General features: G+C 44.6%; 1 protein-coding gene across 3 annotated transcripts in view; it reads left to right on the forward strand.

Moving 5' to 3' along the window:
• LOC137432889 (N-arachidonyl glycine receptor-like) overlaps positions 1-18,746 on the forward strand; it is a 45,663-nt gene that overhangs the window by 18,253 nt on the left and 8,664 nt on the right. Inside the window, exon 2 of one of the 3 annotated variants that reach the window (XM_078783719.1) lies at positions 14,238-14,297. The exons of the other annotated variants lie outside the window; for them this stretch is intronic. The gene's annotated coding sequence lies outside the window, so the exon portion shown is untranslated. The remainder of the gene's footprint in view (positions 1-14,237; positions 14,298-18,746) is intronic. 3 annotated transcript variants of the gene reach the window in all.

The raw sequence follows: 18,746 nt of genomic DNA on the forward strand, positions 1-18,746 counted from the left end.
TGCTTGCTCGAATGCTGAAACCACTTGGCGATCTCTCCACAAGAAACTTGGGAAATTAAAACACACACCCAATGTTCTTGAGATCCGTCCATAGATTGACTGTAATCTATATGCCCCAAAGAGGAATTAACCCCTTCTGCCCCTCCCGTAGTTAGCGGGTGAACTCGTAATAATTAATGGCAGTGTGTGTGTGTGTGTGTGTGTGTGTGTGTGTGTGTGTGTGTGTGTGTGTGTGTGTGTGTGTGTGTGTGTGTGTGTTTGTTTGTTTGTTTGTCGTTTGTTGGTATCTCCATTTGCATGGTTCAGTAGCTGGAACGGAGTCCTCCCACGACCCAAAGTATCCACCTCCTCTTCGGTAAGGGATCACGGTTCATGGACCAAGCTGTTCAACTTTTTCAGAGTTTTGTTCCAAGGTCTCTTTTCAGGATCGTCACCGAACCCGGATTGCCTCCAGTTGTAATTCATTTGTGGTAATATTCCCGGGGATTGTTTTTAAAATCTCAGTGAGGTTCTTCTTTATCATTCATGTTGCTCCAATTATAATTTGATAATTATTATCACTGGTACAATTTCGATGCTCTTCAGCTTCCAAGATCTCTTCACCTCATTTTTGAGGTCCTGGTATTTTTTTATTTTTTTTTAATTCTTTTTTGTATACAAGATCGAGGCTCGTGAAAGAGCAAACATTAATCACACAAAAAGTCAAACCGACACAAACCGACACATAAAACACAAAATAAGGGGAGCGGTAGACAAGATGGGGAGAGAGGGGGAAGGACACAAACACAACATTTGAGAGCAGGGACATCGAGAGAACTGTGGGAGGGAGAGGGCTTGGGGGGAGGTGGGAGAGGTATAAAACATATGGACACTGCAAGGACTTACAGGAAAGAAGTTGAAATTTCGAAAAAGTGTATCTGGGGTGAATTAGCGGGGGTAGAAAAGACCAAGGTTTTGGATGGGGGAAGATAAGAGATGGTGGTGAACAGCTGTTTTAAAGACCTGGAGGGAGGAGTGGGATTGAAGGGAGTGGGGGAGATTGTTCCAGAGGCGGGAGAAAAGAGGAATGAAAGAGTGAAGGTGAGTAGAGAGTTGATTTTGGCAGTTTAACCATAAGAGGGTTGCTGGCAGATCTTGTGTGACCTGTAGGAATATTTGGGGGACAGAGCACAGAGAGAGCTGAGGGAGCAAGGCCAGAGAGGAGTCGGTAGAAGACAGAAAGACCACCAACCTGCCTGCGGTGAGTGGGTGAAAGGCCCTCGGAGTTAGCTTCATCGCAGGAGATTCCAATGATTCCGAAAGCTTTGGCTTCAACAGCGTGAAGCCGAGCTCGGTGTGAGGCAGGAGCACCGGCCCAGAGGGGGGAACAGTATTCCATTGAGCTGCGGATGAAAGCCTTGTATGTGGTGAGGAGCTCAGGTGTGCCAAGGAAGGACTTCACATGACGGAGGATGCCCAGTCGGCGACTGGCTTTGGAGGCCAGCTTGGAAATGTGTTTTTCCCAAGAAAGATCATGGCAGATAGTGAGACCCAAAAGCTTGAGCGACAGAACTTCTTGGAGAGGATTGTTGAGAAAGTAGATGGGAGGGTTTTCCAGTCGGTCTTTTCAGAGAGACATAGTAAGAGTGTGAGATTTGTCAGGATTGAAAGACATGTTCCACTTGTTTGACCAGTCTGTGATTTTGTCCAGGTCTGCAGAGAGCGAGGAGGCTGCAGGGTGCCGATATGAGGGATGAGGAATGGAGCGGCAGAGAGTGGAGTCATCAGCAAAGAGATAGAGAGGATTTTCCAGAGAGTCATAGAGATAATTGATGAAGACCAGAAAAAGCACAGGGCCCAGAACACTACCTTGGGGAACTCCAGCCAGAACAGGAAGGGACAATGAGAGAAATCCATTCAGGGCCACACGTTGACTACTGTTACGTGTTCCTCCCCGACCTCCTGGTCTCGGTATACCTCCGAACCCCGGGAGGAACCACGGCAGAAAAATATATTATTCCGTGTCGAAATCAATATGGAAACCACAACAAGAGTTTTCAACAAACCAATAATATATTAAAAATCACACAGGAATAACGATACAACAATGATAGCAATTAACAATACAATCAATATATCTTAAGATCGTACCATCTGTTAAAGTAATATAACTCACCGCGCTCCCAGTGAATATGACAGAACACTCCTCAATGTCTCTATAACTCAAAGGTGATCCCGGCGATGAGGCGAAGAGTCGATGAGGTGAGTAATGAGATGTAGGTAGAGCATGGACCGTCATGTGGTCCTAACCAACATCAAACCGGCGGCGGAAAGGGAAATCCCCGAAGGCGCGATCTAGACGTGCACATTCGCAGTTCAATCAGCGAACCGCCTCGTATTCTTCAAACGCCGCTTTCACGCACACACATCCCCGGCAGACGACCAGAGGGGTGAGAAAAGTTCACGCGTAACAAAACCTTTTTCGGTGAAAACAGCGCGCGGTGCAAAATGGCGGACGGCTCTTACTCGAGCCGAAGCCTCTAGGCAGGATTCTCCAGAACCTCTTTGCCTATACCTGACCGTAGGTTTCTCAATACTCCCGCGATAACACCTATCGCACAAAATTCCTTTCAAGGACTATAAGTTCCCTCGTGATGTTCGCTCGACCACGCTCGCTACGGAGCTTCCAGACACGCGTCTTCTCCAACTTCTGCCTCACGCCTTCTTCTTTCTCTCATCAGCTTCCGGTTCTCGATCCGGTTTCCTGTCTCATTTTTACCATGAGTGCTTTTAACCTTTTAACCACAATAACCATTTCCCTTAAACAACAATAACCATAATACCTAGAACCAGGAATGTCTCAAGTGGATGAAAACCACAACCACGGAAGTCCCGAATCCGTAACACTACGACCAGAGAGGAAGTCCGCAAGCCAAGCGTGGAGAGTGGAGATTTATTTGGTAATTTTCTTGATTTCTGCCTTGTTTAGGCCAAATCGCTGGGTACTGATATGTCAATTAGCAATGCTGTCTTTTCATTTTTGTTCCCGGGTGCTATGTCTGGACGCAAAGCTTGTTTTCTATATTCACGCTCGATGGAATCAGGTCATCTGTGAGTATTATGTCCTTGTTTTCAATGATTGCTTTCGGTGTGTGTGTGTGTGTGTGTGTGTTTGTGTGTTTTTGTCTCCTCCATAAGTCTAAAACCATGAAACCTCAGCAGCCCCAAACTTTGCATGCATATTTAATGACCTCCAAAGGAGCGTATGAATGAAAACTGGATGTTTGGGTGTGTCAAAACACAACTTTTGAAAATGATGAACCGGGTCCTCATAACAAAAACTCCATAATGGCTTCCCAAAATGGCAGGCCGCCATCTTGATCAGCCCACTGTCACATCGCTGAGATCTTAAGCCACCATTTTGTTTTGGCAGAGTCAAACATGCTGGAAGCCTTGGAAAAACGATATACTATCATGGAATAATTAAAGCATACTAGCAACGGTACCCGCCCTATGGGCGGGGCTTCAATTGGGAGGCCCAAATGAAAAGGCAAAATATCAGAAATTGAAGGCTTTTTTATTTTAAACGATTTGTAGCGGTTACCGCTGGATGCACACAATCGCCTTGCACCGGCCAGAACACGGCCAGACGCGCCTCTCCCGGGCATGCCCGGACTCACTGTTCCCGGGCACGCCCGAACCTCCCGGGCACGCCCGGTCTCGTCTTTCCCGGGCATGCCCGGACTCACTGTTCCCCGGCTCGCCCAGAGCGTCCGGGCATGCCCGCTATCGCCTTTTCAGGGCTTGCCCAGAGCGTCCGGGCATGCCCGCTATCGCCTTTCCAGGGCTCGCCCAGAGCGTCCGGGCATGCCCGCTATCGCCTTTCCTGGGCTCGTCCAGAGCGCCCGGGCACGCCCAGCCTCGACTTGCCAGGCCGCAGCCAAACACGCCCGGGCAGGTCCAGACTCGCCTTTCCAAGGCTCGCCCTTGACACCCGGGCATGCCCGGTATAGCTTTTGCCGGGCAAACTTCCCGACATAAATGTGTATATATATTGCTGCCCGATAAACGGGCTTGTCAGAATACCTGAGCTGTTTTGTTTCAATAAAGCAACTCGGACGAATTCCGTCTTTGGTCGCGTCAATTCTTTTGACTCGCGTTGGAGCGCAGTTCCTTCAGATTCATATAAACATCCGTTGAATCATATCACACGCAAATCATCAAAATCTAAAGAGTACACGGCGCCCATTTTGAAAAAAGTTTGAATTCTGCAAAACGGAAGCGGCCGCTGTACGTCTTTCTCAGTCGCACGTTTGTGGGTGAAGAGTGTGCACCGAATCTGTAACACAGAAGCGGCCGCTACACCTGTTTCTCAGTCGCTTTGCACACGCTGCCATATTACTTTGTAGCCGCATGTTTATACAGGAAGAGTTCGTCAGGAGTCGATCTACTCTCTCCTGGTACTTAGAATAAACAGTATTTGTAGAATTTCAACAAAAGCCACATCACTGTTCATATCGGTAAATATTATTCCATCGTGCTTGGAAAAATTGGAAAAATTGGAAAAATTGGAAAAAGCAATATAGCCTAGTTTACTCCCAGGGGTTCCAGGAATACCCACCCAAAATATTGTTGCGATCGGTTGAGCCGTTTTTGCGGTACCTTTGAATGGACGGATGGACATTTGGTGAATTATAGTAAGATAATCAAACTCTGGATTCGGATATGAGGATCGGATCATGTTCATGAAATAAGTAACAAAATCTGGAGTGAGATCTGACAAAATTTAACACATTAGCGATTCTTATAACTAAGTGTATATATCTTACTCAGCTTTCAGCAAGGCTGTCCTTCCTCCTTCTCCACATTGCCAAAGCATTAAATTAAAAACAAAATTCTACTGTTCCAACAATGATATTGAGTGAAGAAACTATTAAGGAATGTCCCAAAACTTTGGGTAAAACATTGTAACTTTGTTGAGTACAATGAAAATAATTAACCAGCAGGATTGAAGGCATTGCTTCCGCAATCACGCCTTTGTACACCATTGGGAAATCTCCAAGTAAGGAAGGCAAGATAAATCAAATTAAAGTTAGAATTAAAAGTACATGTCCCTCCTTCTGCTATGCTTATAGTCTATTTAATTTATTTCCTTCCTTTATAAAGTAGAAAGTACACCAATGGACAAACGATGGCATTTCTCAAGGTAAATATTTGGCGCTTTGGGGTTGTTGTGATGATGAACTTTGTATGTGCTCATGCTTTACTGCGATGTGCTAATGTTTGTAATGTTTCACTTGAATGGACTTCTAATAATAAGTAATAATAATAAGTGCTAATGCTTTACTTTAATGGACTTCCGCTTCCGGTCCCTCGAGTGAGGGGGCGACTTTGACATCTGCACTGCATCAAAGTTTAAGTATTTCCCCATTTGTGTCTTTGTCAAATTTTTACTCGTTATTTTATTGTGTATGTGTTACTGTGTGTTTCTAGTTAGTGTTGGTTTGTAATTCGTGCATCCTTGTGTATTAATTAATCGTTTTCTGTTCTCACCACATGCGCAACCTGGAAACTTGAGGCTTCCCTCCCCTCGTCGGTGTTTTGTCAATTTAAGTTCTTTCCTTCACTGTATTGCTTGTTTCTTAGATATTCTCTTCTCCCCCGAACTTGCCCGAACATCTACCCTTTGACTAACGTTTTTAAATACAAAAAAAAACCAAACATTTTATTATTATTATTTCCTTCTCTCCTCGTGGGCTAGAACACATTCTCCGTCGAAGGTCATGGGTCTTGCAGCCCATGCACCCTTGCACGTGTGCTGTTGTCTCGCCCCGCCCCCTTTATGTCCTTTTCTTCCATCTCCACCCGATACCCGCCTTTCCAATTCTAGTTTCCTCCATACTCATTCAACCCTTTCTCCTTTCTCTGATCCACGCCCTCACTTCAGGGACTTTCCCCGGATTGTTTCTCACGGGTTTGTTTAAATATTTTTTAACTTTCCCCTGCAGTGTTTTATTCAGTGGTTTATTACAACACGCTGTTTTTCTTCCTATTTAAAAGGCTTTTTTCAATTTCCTCATCAAATCATTCCATTTCAAAAATAAATTTCAAGCTCTTGCAGTCCTTCCTTTCTACATTCTCTAAACTCACCTGCATTCCACCCCTCCTCTATCGTTTTCTAACATCTCTGACTTGAAAATCACAATAAACCCAGTTCGTAATAAGTTTTTGTTTTTCATTAATCATCCACTTTCATCATTACCCCTCCCCTTCAAAACTCCCACTTCACCCCTTGCCTTCTAATCTCCCCCCTACTATCTTCCTCCAATTCTCCACCCTCCCACTCCTCCTCAAGGCTGCCTCCTCCCCACTTCATCTCCCTTCCATCACATACCTCCACCTCCTCCAACCTTCGACTTTGCTCTACCCCCACCCCCACCCCCCCTCAAACAACACCTCACTGTGCATCATCCCATCACCATCAAACCTTTTGTCCTCCTCATCCTTTCCTTTCTCCTCACTTTTCTGCAATTTCCGACACACTATCAACAGCTCTCCCGACCTCCCACTTTCACCCCTCATCTAACCCTACCCCTCCATCCCCTGTCCTGTACCCACTGCTCCCCTTCCCTCTTCCTTAACGGTATGGACCTCAAACATCCGGGGCCTTCACTCAAACCTGATTGATCTCTCCATACAGGTTGCTTCTGACAATCCAGACTTGATCTGCTTTACAGAAACTTTCCTCCTTCAAGATGTATCTGATTCCTTAATATAACTTCCTGGTTACTTCCTCCTCTGGTATGATAGACCTGAGCCTTGTCCTGGCGGTGAGGTTGCTGTCTTTATCAAAAACTCTCTTCCTCACTCTCCTTGCACTGCCCTCTCTCCACCCCACCCCCAGGAATAGCTCTGGCTGGGGGTCCCCTTCACTCCCACCTTTTGTTCATATGTGTTCTTTACCGTCCTCCAAACAGTGATGACTCCATTTACATTTCACTGTCGGACAACATGGACCAACTTCTATCCACTCATCCCAACTCTCTCTGCCTCATATGTGGCAACTTCAATTGTCTACCATGCCAGCTGGCTGGGTGTGGGTTCCTCTCACACCAGCCATGGCACCTCAGCAAACAAACCTCAGCAAACACCTCAGCAAACAAACCTCAGCAAACACCTCAGCAAACTAAATATTCACGGACTTCTGCGACTTGCTGGGACTGACACAATCTGTCAATTTCCCGAACCGGATCTCAGTCAATGGAGTATCTTCTCTTCTAGACTTGGTTATGACTAACTTCTCTGCAAATGTCTGCTGCTCTTCTTCTGCTCCAATCGGTTCTTCTGATCATTTGCTTGATAAAGTCGACATCTCTCTGGCCATTCTCAGAGAGCCTCCTCAGCGCCGATGAGTCTGGCATTTCACTCAGGCCGACTGGTAGGTCTTCAATCAGCCATCAATCATCTGGACTGGTCTCCCATCTCCACTGCCTCTGACATCAATTCTTCCTGGGAATTCTTCCAAAGTAAACTGCTCTCTCTCATGCACAGATTTATCCCATCTCCTCTTTAGTTGTCTTACCCTTCCTCCCGTCCATGGTACACTGAAACTTGTGGTGAGGCAGTTGCCCTGAAACAACTTGCCTTTGCTCTTGGAAGGCAAATCCAACTGAAGGCAATCTCAGTTCCTTCCACCAAGTTTGGAACAAGTGTGTCTACCCTCAGGAGTGCCAGGAAGCACGATCTCTCCACACTCAAGAATGAACTCTCAAACCTGTCTCCTTCCACCAAATCCTGGTGGCATCTGGTCAAATCTGTTTCTGGTGTTTGTTCCCCTTCCATCCCCTCCCTTACCTTAAAAGGCTACACAGCTGACACTCCACGTGAAAAAGCTGAATGCCTCAATTCTGTGTTTGCCTCAAAATATTGTGTCCCGAACCCGTCCCTCTCTGTACCCACCATAACCCAGCTGCTCCTGGAGTCTGTGTCCTCCCCTGACAAGGTGGAGAAGTTTTTGTCAAACCTCGAATCTGATTCTGCAACTGGACCAGACGGCATTAGCCCACGGGTCCTAAAATCCTACTCTGCCACTCTGTCTCACCCTCTCTCTGTTCTCTTTCCCCTCTCTTTTGCTCAAGGTCATCTGCCAACATTACCGCATTACACAAAAAGGTGCAAAAACAGATCCTCGCAACTACAGACCAATCAGCCTGCTCACAATGATCAGCAAGGTCAGAGAATCAATCATTGCTTCTGACATCAAATCCTTCCTCTTCTCCAATTGCTTGATCTCGGATCATCAATTTGGATTCAGACCAGGTCACTTTACTCAGGACATGCTGCTTCTGCTGTCTCAACAATGGATGGAGGTCCTTCATGCCAAACAGGAAATAAGAGCTGTCTCCCTTGACATATCAATTGCCTTCGATACGGTCTGCCACCCCGCCATGCTCACCAAACTCTCCTCCTCCGGTATCCATGGAAATCTCAACGAATGGCTTGTGGACTTCCTCTCTGGTTGTAGTCAACATGTGGCCCAGAATGGATTTCTCTCATCTCTCCTTCTTGTTCCTGTGGAATTCCTCAAGGCAGTGTTCTGGGCCCTGTGCTTTTTCTGGTCTTCATCAATGATCTCTCCAACTCTCTAGAAAATCCTCTCTATCTGTTTGCTGATGAATCCACTCTCTGCTGCTCCAAACCTCATCCCTCAGATCGGCGGTCTGCAGCCTCCTCATTCTCTGCAGACCTGGACAAAATCACAGACTGGTCAAACAAGTGGAACGTGTCTTTCAATCCTTACAAATCTCACACTTTTACGATGTCTCTCTGAAAAGACCGACTGGACAACCCTCCCATCTACTTTCTCAACAATCCTCTCCAAAAGTTCTGTCACTCAAGCTTTTGGGTCTCACTATCTGCCATGATCTTTCCTGGGAAAACCATATTTCCAAGCTGGCATCCAAAGCCATTCGCTGACTGGGCATCCTCCATCGTGCGAAGTCCTTCCTTGGCACACCTGACCTCCTCACCACATACAAGGCTTTCATCCGCAGCTCAATGGAATACTGCTCTCTCCTCTGGGCTGGTGCACCTGCCTCACACCTAGTTTGGCTTCACGCTGTTGAAACCAAAGCTTTCAGAATCATTGGAATCTCCCACGATGAAGCTGATTCTGAAGGCCTTTCACTCACTCACTGCAGGCAGGTTGGTGGTCTTTCTGTCTTCTACCGACTCCTCTCCGGCCTTGCTCCCCCAGCTCTGTCTGTGCTCTGTCCCCCAAATATTCCTACATGTCGCAATCAAGACTCTCTATTCACCTTCACTCTTTCATTTCTCTTTTCTCCCGTCTCTGCAATACATACCCTCACTCTCTTCAATCCCACTCCTCCCTCCAGGTCTTTAAAGCAGCTGTTCACCACCGTCTCTTATCTTCCTCCATCCAAAACCTAGATCTTTTCTACCCCCGTTAATTCACCCCAGATCCACTTTTTTCAAATCTTTCCTGGAAGTCCTAGCAGTGTCCATGTGTTTTATACCTCTCCCACAGCCCCCCCCCCCACCCCACACCATCCCCATGCCTCCTCCCCCCAAGCACTCTCCCTCCCACAGATCTCCCGATGTCCCTGTTCTCTGCTGTTGTACTTGTGTGCTTTCCTCTCTCTCCCCCTCTTGTCTCACGCTACCTTTATCATATGTTTTATGTGTCAATTTGTGTTTTTTTGTGATTAATGTTAGCTCTTACACGAGGCTCGATTTTGTATACAATATATATCTCTATATATAAAGGAGGAGTGTCTGTGTGTGTGTGTGTGTGTGTGTGTGTTTGTGTGTGTGTATATGTGTGTCTGTCTGGATGTCCGCTTATAACTCAAGAACTACACATCGGAGAAAAGTTTTAGACACAGATTCGGAATCAGCATAAAAACCTGGTGGTTATAGGCTACGTTTCATTTTAATATCAATGGTTTAAAAAAACCGCGCCACCTGCAATTCCATGGTGGTTTGTGGCGGCGTAGGACGTTCGGGGTGTATTGCAATGGTTTGTCGGGGTTGGCTGTGGGTCCAGAATAGCTCCCATTTCCTCATGTTCTTGCACTTTTATTTTGATTCTTCTGTTACAACGCCTTCCTTATGTACCTTATATCCCCCCGACGAGGCCTCTACATAATTTCATGCGGCAGAATTTCGTGCATTTTGAGTGAAAGAAGTGAGACGAAGTTGTTCTTGTAGGAGGAAGAAGAGGCGCGGTCACTGTGGAGGCCTCGATCGTGAGTGGAAATGGCGAGAATTGCGTTTGTATCGCAAAGTAAAGGATCTGCATTCATTTCTGAACTTGCATTGGTGGATTGTTATACATCTGCATTATTTTTCATAAAAAAACTTTATGTTGAACTTGAAGGCTCCAAGCACGGACTATATATTATATAGCCCTCATTGAGGTAAAAATAAAAGTAAAAAGCCTGCTATCGCTTGCCAAGCTAGCCGTTCCCCCCTCCACTCCCCCTCCACTCCCCCTCCCCTCCCCCTCCCCCCTTCCCCTTCCCTCCCCCCTCCCCTCCCCCTCCACTCCCCCCTCCCCTCCCCCTCCCCCTCCCCTCCCCCTCCCCCCCCCCCTCCCCCATCCCCACCCCTCCCACCTCCCCACCCCTCCCCCCTCCCCCCTCACCTCCCCCTCCCCCCTCCCGTCTCCTCCAACCCCCTCCCTCCTCTTCTCCCCTCTCCTCCTCCCCCTCCCTCCTCTTCTCCCCTCCCCCCCTCTTCTCCCCTCCCCCCCCGTTCCCCTCCCCTCCCCTTCCTCCTCCCCTCCCTTCCCCCGCCCGGCGGCAATGCCGGGTACTTCCCATGGCCAGCTGTACGTGGGCTGCTCGAGGGTTGGAAAACCAAGCAATCTTTATGTCTTGGCACCAAGTAAGAAAACCAGAAATGTTGTATACCAAGAGGTTTTGAGAAATTGAAAATTGACAAAACGTCATGTAGGAAATGTACTGTGATATTGCTCTAAAATATACATGTTCTTTTCATCATATATTTGTATTATTCTTATTCAACCCGGGTGAAGCCGGGTACCTCAGCTAGTATATATATATATATATATATATATATATATATAGTATTTCAAACAGGCCCAGGCCACAGTGTCTCGATCCCCTCACAAGCGCTCATGTGTGTGTGCCTGTGTGTGTGTGTGTGTCAATGGTAGATTATAGCAAGATGTGCTCCCGGCCTGCCCTATTTGCTCCCGGCCCTAGATTCTGACCAGCCCAAAATAATTGAGTGAACAATATTTTTTTATGCAGTTTCTCTTTTTCAAACGAAAATATCTGTCTGTGCATCGTCCAAACTTGGTAATCTGTTCTGTTCTTTCTGAAATAGCATATGAAGTGCATTTATTGCCAGACTCTTAGGCATTAGAATGCAAGCGACGACATCCAACCTGACCTGCTGACGGCCTCAGAGTATGGTACAGAACTCCTTCCTGAATTTGTGGAAGATCGGTTGCTCCCAGATGCTACAGGAATTCTTCATGGCCCCGTTCACAACAACAAGTCCAAACTATTCACAAATTTGAACATGGTGAACGTCACTACATCCGCTGGCAAAAGCAAGACCATCAAAACAGACCATTGCCTCTTGCGTCGACTACTGAGTGCTGCAAGTCGTGGTTGCCATATAAACATCAAATTAATCCTACAACATGAATTCGCCCCAGTCCCTCTTGCTATAGCAACAGTCAATCAGGAGTTATGACCAACAGATAAAGCTAATCTGTGCTATTTGCTATGTGACAACTACTTGCAGAAAAATCTGCCAGAAACAGATGAACCATCTTGTATAATTGTGGATGGTATGGTGGTGATTCAAGCTATCAGAAAACCAAACAATGCTACAACCTTTGGCAAACTAGCAGACAGTTTCTGTGGTATCTGAGAGGCTACTTCAGAGGCTCTCAGACAAGACTAGATGTCGTCTTTGATGACTCTGGAAGGGAGTCCATCAAATCAGAGACTAGAGTGCATCGAATGACGAAACGTGTAGTTGATGGGCCGGCAGTGCGTCTACCATCTGTATAGCAGACTTTCATATCGCTGGTAGAAAAACAAGGTGAACCTCATTCAATTATTGCGGGATCAACTCCTATTGAATGCACAATACCTACCAGATCAACAGGAAGTCATATTCTCAGGTGGAGATTGAATTCCCTTCTGTATCATCTTCTGGGGGGTAATATTAATCGTCTTAACTCAACTCACGAGAAGACTGATACAAAAATTGTTCTTCCTGCTCATAATGCAAAAGTCCCGAATTTCTGAAGAGTAGTAGTGTGTTCTGGAGACACAGACATACTTTTACTGTTGATAAATCATGACACTACCAGAAGTGTGGATGAGCAGTGCGACGTCTAAAGAGAAGCAGTTTGTACCAGTTAGCATTTTGCACGCAAGTCTGGATCCTGAAGTCGTCAACAATATCCTCAGCTTTCATGCTTCAACAGGAACAGACATAACCAGTCAGTTTTGTGGGTATGGCAAGCTAACAGCTTGGAAGACATACCTGAAGTATCTCAAGCTACTGAAAGATATTGGACGCAATCTCGATATTGGTACGGCTGATATTGAGAAGTTTATGATCAAAATGTACAGTCCAACAACGACAGCTACATGTATCAATTGTCTACACGCAGATGTTTTCCTTCAAATCAGTAAACCTGAGAAATTACCACCCGCTCAAGACTGTTTGGCTCTGCACATACTACGCAGTCACGACCAAGCCATGGTGTGATTGAAGGCTGTATTTGTCAAGCCAGAGCTACCCCTACCAGAGGAAAGTGGGTGGGATGTATGATGTATGAAAGTATGATGAAACTGAACACACCTTACGTCCAAAACTAATGACGCTGGATCCTGTTCCATCTGCCTGTACCGAACTCTTGGTGTGTGGATGTAAAACTACCTGCACATCACTTCGTTGTACATGCAGAAAACACAGCCTGCCATGTAGTCCTGTCCTGGGTGCACAGAACAGTGCCTGAACAACCGAGAACATCTCTTGCCAGGAGAGGAAGAATCTGATGAGGTCGAGTATAGATACTGTCTTGACACAAACTCACTTCGATCAAATATCACCCAGTTTATAGTCACTATTTTGCCAATCATCCAAAAATAATTGTTATATTAGTGCGGGAGCCCAGAAACATTTGTTTCACATCTCGAGTACAAAAGGTTTGAGGCCTGGAATATATGCATCTATGATAGGAGACCCCAAAAAGGCAATTCTTAAGTTCTGCAATTCTGCACAGCAACCAGGGGTCGCCACCAAAGACCCCTAAATGTGACTCTTAATTCACAATTTGAGTACATCTTTCAAACTTGTCTTAAAATGTTCTCTATAGGAGTGGAAATCAGAATTCCCAATTCTTAAGTTTTCAATTTGTGTATTAGGTCGCTTAAGAACGACCTAATTAATGCTAATTAACGCTAATTAGCATTTTTAATTCACAATTTGAGTACATCCATGAAACATATGGCAATGTATTCCTTAGGTCATCCTAAATCAAGATCAGTCATTCTTAAGTATCCATTTCATGTATTAACCCACTTAAGAACGCAAAATGTACTCATTGACCCCGTCCCTGGCAAGGTGAGTGTTAATTCACAATTTGAGTACATCTTTCAAATTGGTCCCAAACTGTTCAGTAGATCATCGTGAATCAAGAACAGCAATTCTTATGTGTCCATTTCATGCATCAACCCACTTAAGAATGCAGTCAGTATTGTAACGGAATTTGGGTTGTCACTGGCTGCTATCCCCCCTCCACTCCCTGGCTGGCCCTCCCTTATATGCAAGGGAGGGGCTGGAGTGCTGACCTGAGGGCAGGCCCCAAGTAGACACCCACACCAGTGCTGAGCATGCACACACCTGTCTGGCTGGCCGGATCGAGGGTGTTCAGTTTTGGTTAAGGAAGGAGTTTTGGCCTCCCAGCCAATGGGGAGGCTTCTTCCCTAACTTGAGCCAATTACACCCTAAACAGGAAGTGCCTCTCTACAGAAATGACTGTCCTGCAGTGAATAACTGGGACCAATATACAACATTGTTTGGGGAATAATAACCAGTGACTTAAAGGGAAATATTAACACATTATCAATCCAGGTTTGTGACACTATCTTGAGGGACGAACTTTCTGGGACACCCTGTAGAGGGAGTTGTCGGTTTATCATAGGACCTAATCATGGGGAATCTCCTGCTCTTTCCCTCCATAGATTCTCTGAATCGGCTGCAGAATGTCTGATGTTGCCTGCAATGCCTAGATCACTGCTTAGGTAAGTCAACAAATAGGGTTAGGGTTTGGGGTTAGGTGGCAAAACCCCGGCAGAGGTTGTAGAAGGTGACGACTCCTTGGACATAAATGTGGGGCATTGCTATGGTGAACATCACTGGCGGCTTTAACAGGTGGCGTTTGGGATGAGATGGCGGTAAAGTTCTTGTAACAAGAAACATGGTAACAAGAAATATCTTCTGCACACCCTACCTCCAAACTTACCACCCACATATGGAGGTCTAGCGAGGAGCATACTCTACCAAGTATTGTCATTGTCCAAAGTCCGGGTACACGTAGCCTTTGATGATTACCCTCAACCGTCACTGAAGGATGCAGAAAGAGCCAGACGGGGGACAACAGCCGAGGACAGCAGATCCTACATTATTACTGGTCCAGCACAAAGAAGGCCCAACGATATCAGCAAAGCGCTAACGTCCAGGTCATTCAAACGGGAACTTCCTGATTTTCTTGCAAGAGAATGGCAGGATCAAGCATACGCTCATATACTTGGGACCTGTGATGTCTTCCTAGATGTTCCGTCAGGCCAGTGCTTCCATTTCCACGTAAGCGAAGGAGAGGTCAAGCGAGATACCGTAGACATGCTCAGTAACAACCATGAAGAAGCGGATACCAAGATCTGCATGCATGCAAAGGCAGCAGACACCTCGAATGGAAATGTAGTAATACGCGCCTCAGACACGGACATAGCTGTTATTCTGCTCTATCATTGTGAGAAATTCAGCAGCCACATCTGGATGGATGTCGGTACTACATCCAAGCGTAATCGGAGGCTCATTGACCTAACAGCGATATCCAAGTCACTGGGACCACAACTGTGCAGTTCCCTCCCTGCCTTCCATGCCTTTACCGGCTCGGATTACACCGCAGCATTTGTAAGAAAGGGCAAGGTTCAGCCCTTTAATAAGCTGGAAAAGATGCCCGATGTACAGCAAGCTTTCAAAGCTTTGTCAACAGATGGACTGCCAAGCGAGAAATGCAAGGACACACTCTTGAAATTCACTGCTATAATGTATGGAGCCAAAGAGAAGTCGAAGGAAACGTTAAACGCCTACAGGTTCAAGACCTTTGAAAGAATTTACACGCCCAAGTTAAGAGGAAAGAACCCACTTGAAAAGCTGAAGGGAGCTGATGCCAGTAGTATTCCTCCATGCGAAAGAGAGGTTGCTGCCCACATAAAGCGTGTATCGCTTGTTTCAAGAATGTGGGCCAATGCTGACCAGCCAATCATCCAGCAACACCCATCAGAGGATGACGGATGGGAACTAGTGGGAGATCAATATAAACCCATCTGGTTTGAGGGAGACCAACTTCCGGAGTCGCTCGTTCCAGATGATGAAGAATTAGCTGATGCTGACGATGATGAGGTCCTAGCGCAGTCATCTTCTGATGAAGAGGACGTTGAAGGAGATGGTGATGATGGTGATGTGTAGGTTTACAATCGACCAAACCTGTTCATACGATTATATTCAGTACGGTACATATCCAAAGCATCCTGACAGGGAATTTGTAATGTTTTTGAAATTTTAAGCAAAATAATGTTAGGAATGTTGGATAAAACAACATATATACAATCATGTTGATGTTTGAGATAAATTCAATAATTTTTCGTTGATATAGTTAGTTGAGTTTTTACATACATTAAAATTTGTTTTTAGTTCAGGGTAATTAGCTTAAACATGTTAAATAGTTTATAAGCGATAGTCAGAGATAAAACAGCAATATCGCTAATAGAGTAAAAGTTAGACATTAGGTATTAATTTTTATAAAATTAACATTAAAAATTGGTTTTTTTTCCGAGATTTGAGATTTAATTGTTGATGGGCGGTAGAACCAGGACGCCAATTTACTACATGACTTACTATGATCTGATTTTGAAGCATAATTCATGCATACTAAGTACATTTTTGTGTAGTTTATAAAAAAATAAAACATTGTGTTTGTATACAATCTATGTTTCTCCTTTTTGTCAGTGTGCATTCTTAAGTGGGTTGATGCATGAAATGGACACATAAGAATTGCTGTTCTTGATTCACGATGATCTACTGAACAGTTTGGGACCAATTTGAAAGATGTACTCAAATTGTGAATTAACACTCACCTTGCCAGGGACGGGGTCAATGAGTACATTTTGCGTTCTTAAGTGGGTTAATACATGAAATGGATACTTAAGAATGACTGATCTTGATTTAGGATGACCTAAGGAATACATTGCCATATGTTTCATGGATGTACTCAAATTGTGAATTAAAAATGCTAATTAGCGTTAATTAGCATTAATTAGGTCGTTCTTAAGCGACCTAATACACAAATTGAAAACTTAAGAATTGGGAATTCTGATTTCCACTCCTATAGAGAACATTTTAAGACAAGTTTGAAAGATGTACTCAAATTGTGAATTAAGAGTCACATTTAGGGGTCTTTGGTGGCGCCCCCTGGTTGCTGTGCAGAATTGCAGAACTTAAGAATTGCCTTTTTGGGGTCTCCTATCATAGATGCATATATTCCAGGCCTCAAACCTTTTGTACTCGAGATGTGAAACAAATGTTTCTGGGCTCCCGCACTATATAGTGTCATTGTGCATACTATGAATATCCCAAATGATTACTCAGTGATAAATGATAAATGGTTTATTGGTTTGGTCACAATAAAATTATATCCATTTTCAACTTGGCATACATGGTTTGATTTGTTCAGTATGATGAAACAATAAAGGGATGGATAATTGCTAACATTACATTTAAAGGATAATTGCTAAATTGCTCAATTAAAATTACGATACCAATAAAGGGATAATTGCTAACATTACATTTGTCTAAGCTAGAGTATGCTGGTTATGTAAATTATGTATGAGTATGCTGGTTTTGTATAAATAATCCATGATTTTGTGATCTACCATGTCGGATAATATTTGGGTAATATGTGGGGACTTGATTCTTGGAAGATATGGGCAATTTTATTGGATGGATATTATGTCTTATATTATATATTTATGTCTTATATAGGATGGATATTTTATATTATGTCTCTCTCTCGAAATATCAACCAAAACAAAAATTTGGCAACAAAAGTAGTTTTTGGTTTCCTGGAGTATGGAAAACTGAATCATCATGATATATGTGTTTTATATGCACAGGGGGCGGGCTTATCTACAATTTGGTACTATATGTGCATATCTGGAGTAAATATTCGTGCCGACATGTAAAATTTATCGAATATTGAAATATCATGATTCGCGCACATGACGAGCCACATAAATATGCTCATACGTCGGTTATTGAAACTTTCAGAGAATGACAACTGGGCATTTCTTGTCCCCAAATGTCCCCTATAGCCAAATAAATAGATTTAAGGTACAGTCGTGGCCAAATATATTGGCACCCTTGCACTTTTTTCAAATAACTCACAATTTTCTCAAAAAATAAGTTGAAATTGATAAAAGTATTTGGTCTCCACAATTCTTTATTTCACTGTTAATATTACAGAACCTTTGTTTTTGATTCAGAACTTAATATATCCTTTTAAATCAGAGAAATAAAAAGAAATGGCATTGACAAAATTATTGACAACCTCGACTTACTATTTGGTGGCACGGCCTTTGGACAAAATAACTGCAGTCAAGCGCTTCCTATAGCCATGAATGAGCTTCCTACACCTCTCTACGTGCAGTTTGGCCCACTCATCTTGTACAAACTGCTCCAGTTCTCCCAGATTTGAAGGGTGCCTTCTCCCAACTGCTGTTTTCAGATCTCCCCACAGGTGTTCAATGGGATTTATATCTGGACTCATTGCTGGCCACTTCCGAACAGTCCAGCGTTTTGTCCTCAACCATTCCTGTGTGCTTTTTGAAGTGTGGTTGGGGTCATTGTCCTGCTGCAAGACCCATGACCTTCGACGGAGACCCAGCTTTCTGACACTGTGTTGAATATTGCGCTCCAAAATGCCTTGGTAATCTCCTGATTTCATGATGCCATGCACACATTCAAGGCACCCAGTGCCAGCGGCAGCACAGCAACCCCAAAACATCATGGTGTTCTTTTCTTTGAAGGCTTCATTCTGTTTTCTGTAAACATAGAGATGATGTGCTTTCCAAAAAAGCTCTAATTTTGTCATCTGTCCAGAGGACATTCTCCCAGAAGGATTTTGGCTTGTTCAGGTGTGTTTTGGCACACTCCAGTCAGGCTTTCTTATGTCTCTCTCTCAGGAGCGGGGTCCTCCTGGGTCTTCTACCATAGAACCGCCTTTCATTCAGCTGGTAACGGATGGTGCGAGTTGAAACCGTCGTACCTTGTGTCTGAGGGTCAGCTTGAATCTGTTGGGCAGTTGATCGAGGTGCTTTCTCCACCATTCCAACAACCCTTCACTGCAATCTTCGAACAAGTTTTCTCTTGCGGCCACATCCATGGAGGTTGGCTACAGTGCCTTAAACTTC

This window comes from Myxine glutinosa, chromosome 8, assembly GCF_964187855.1.
Source record: "Myxine glutinosa chromosome 8, kmMyxGlut1.1, whole genome shotgun sequence".
Classification (NCBI taxonomy): domain Eukaryota; kingdom Metazoa; phylum Chordata; class Myxini; order Myxiniformes; family Myxinidae; genus Myxine; species Myxine glutinosa.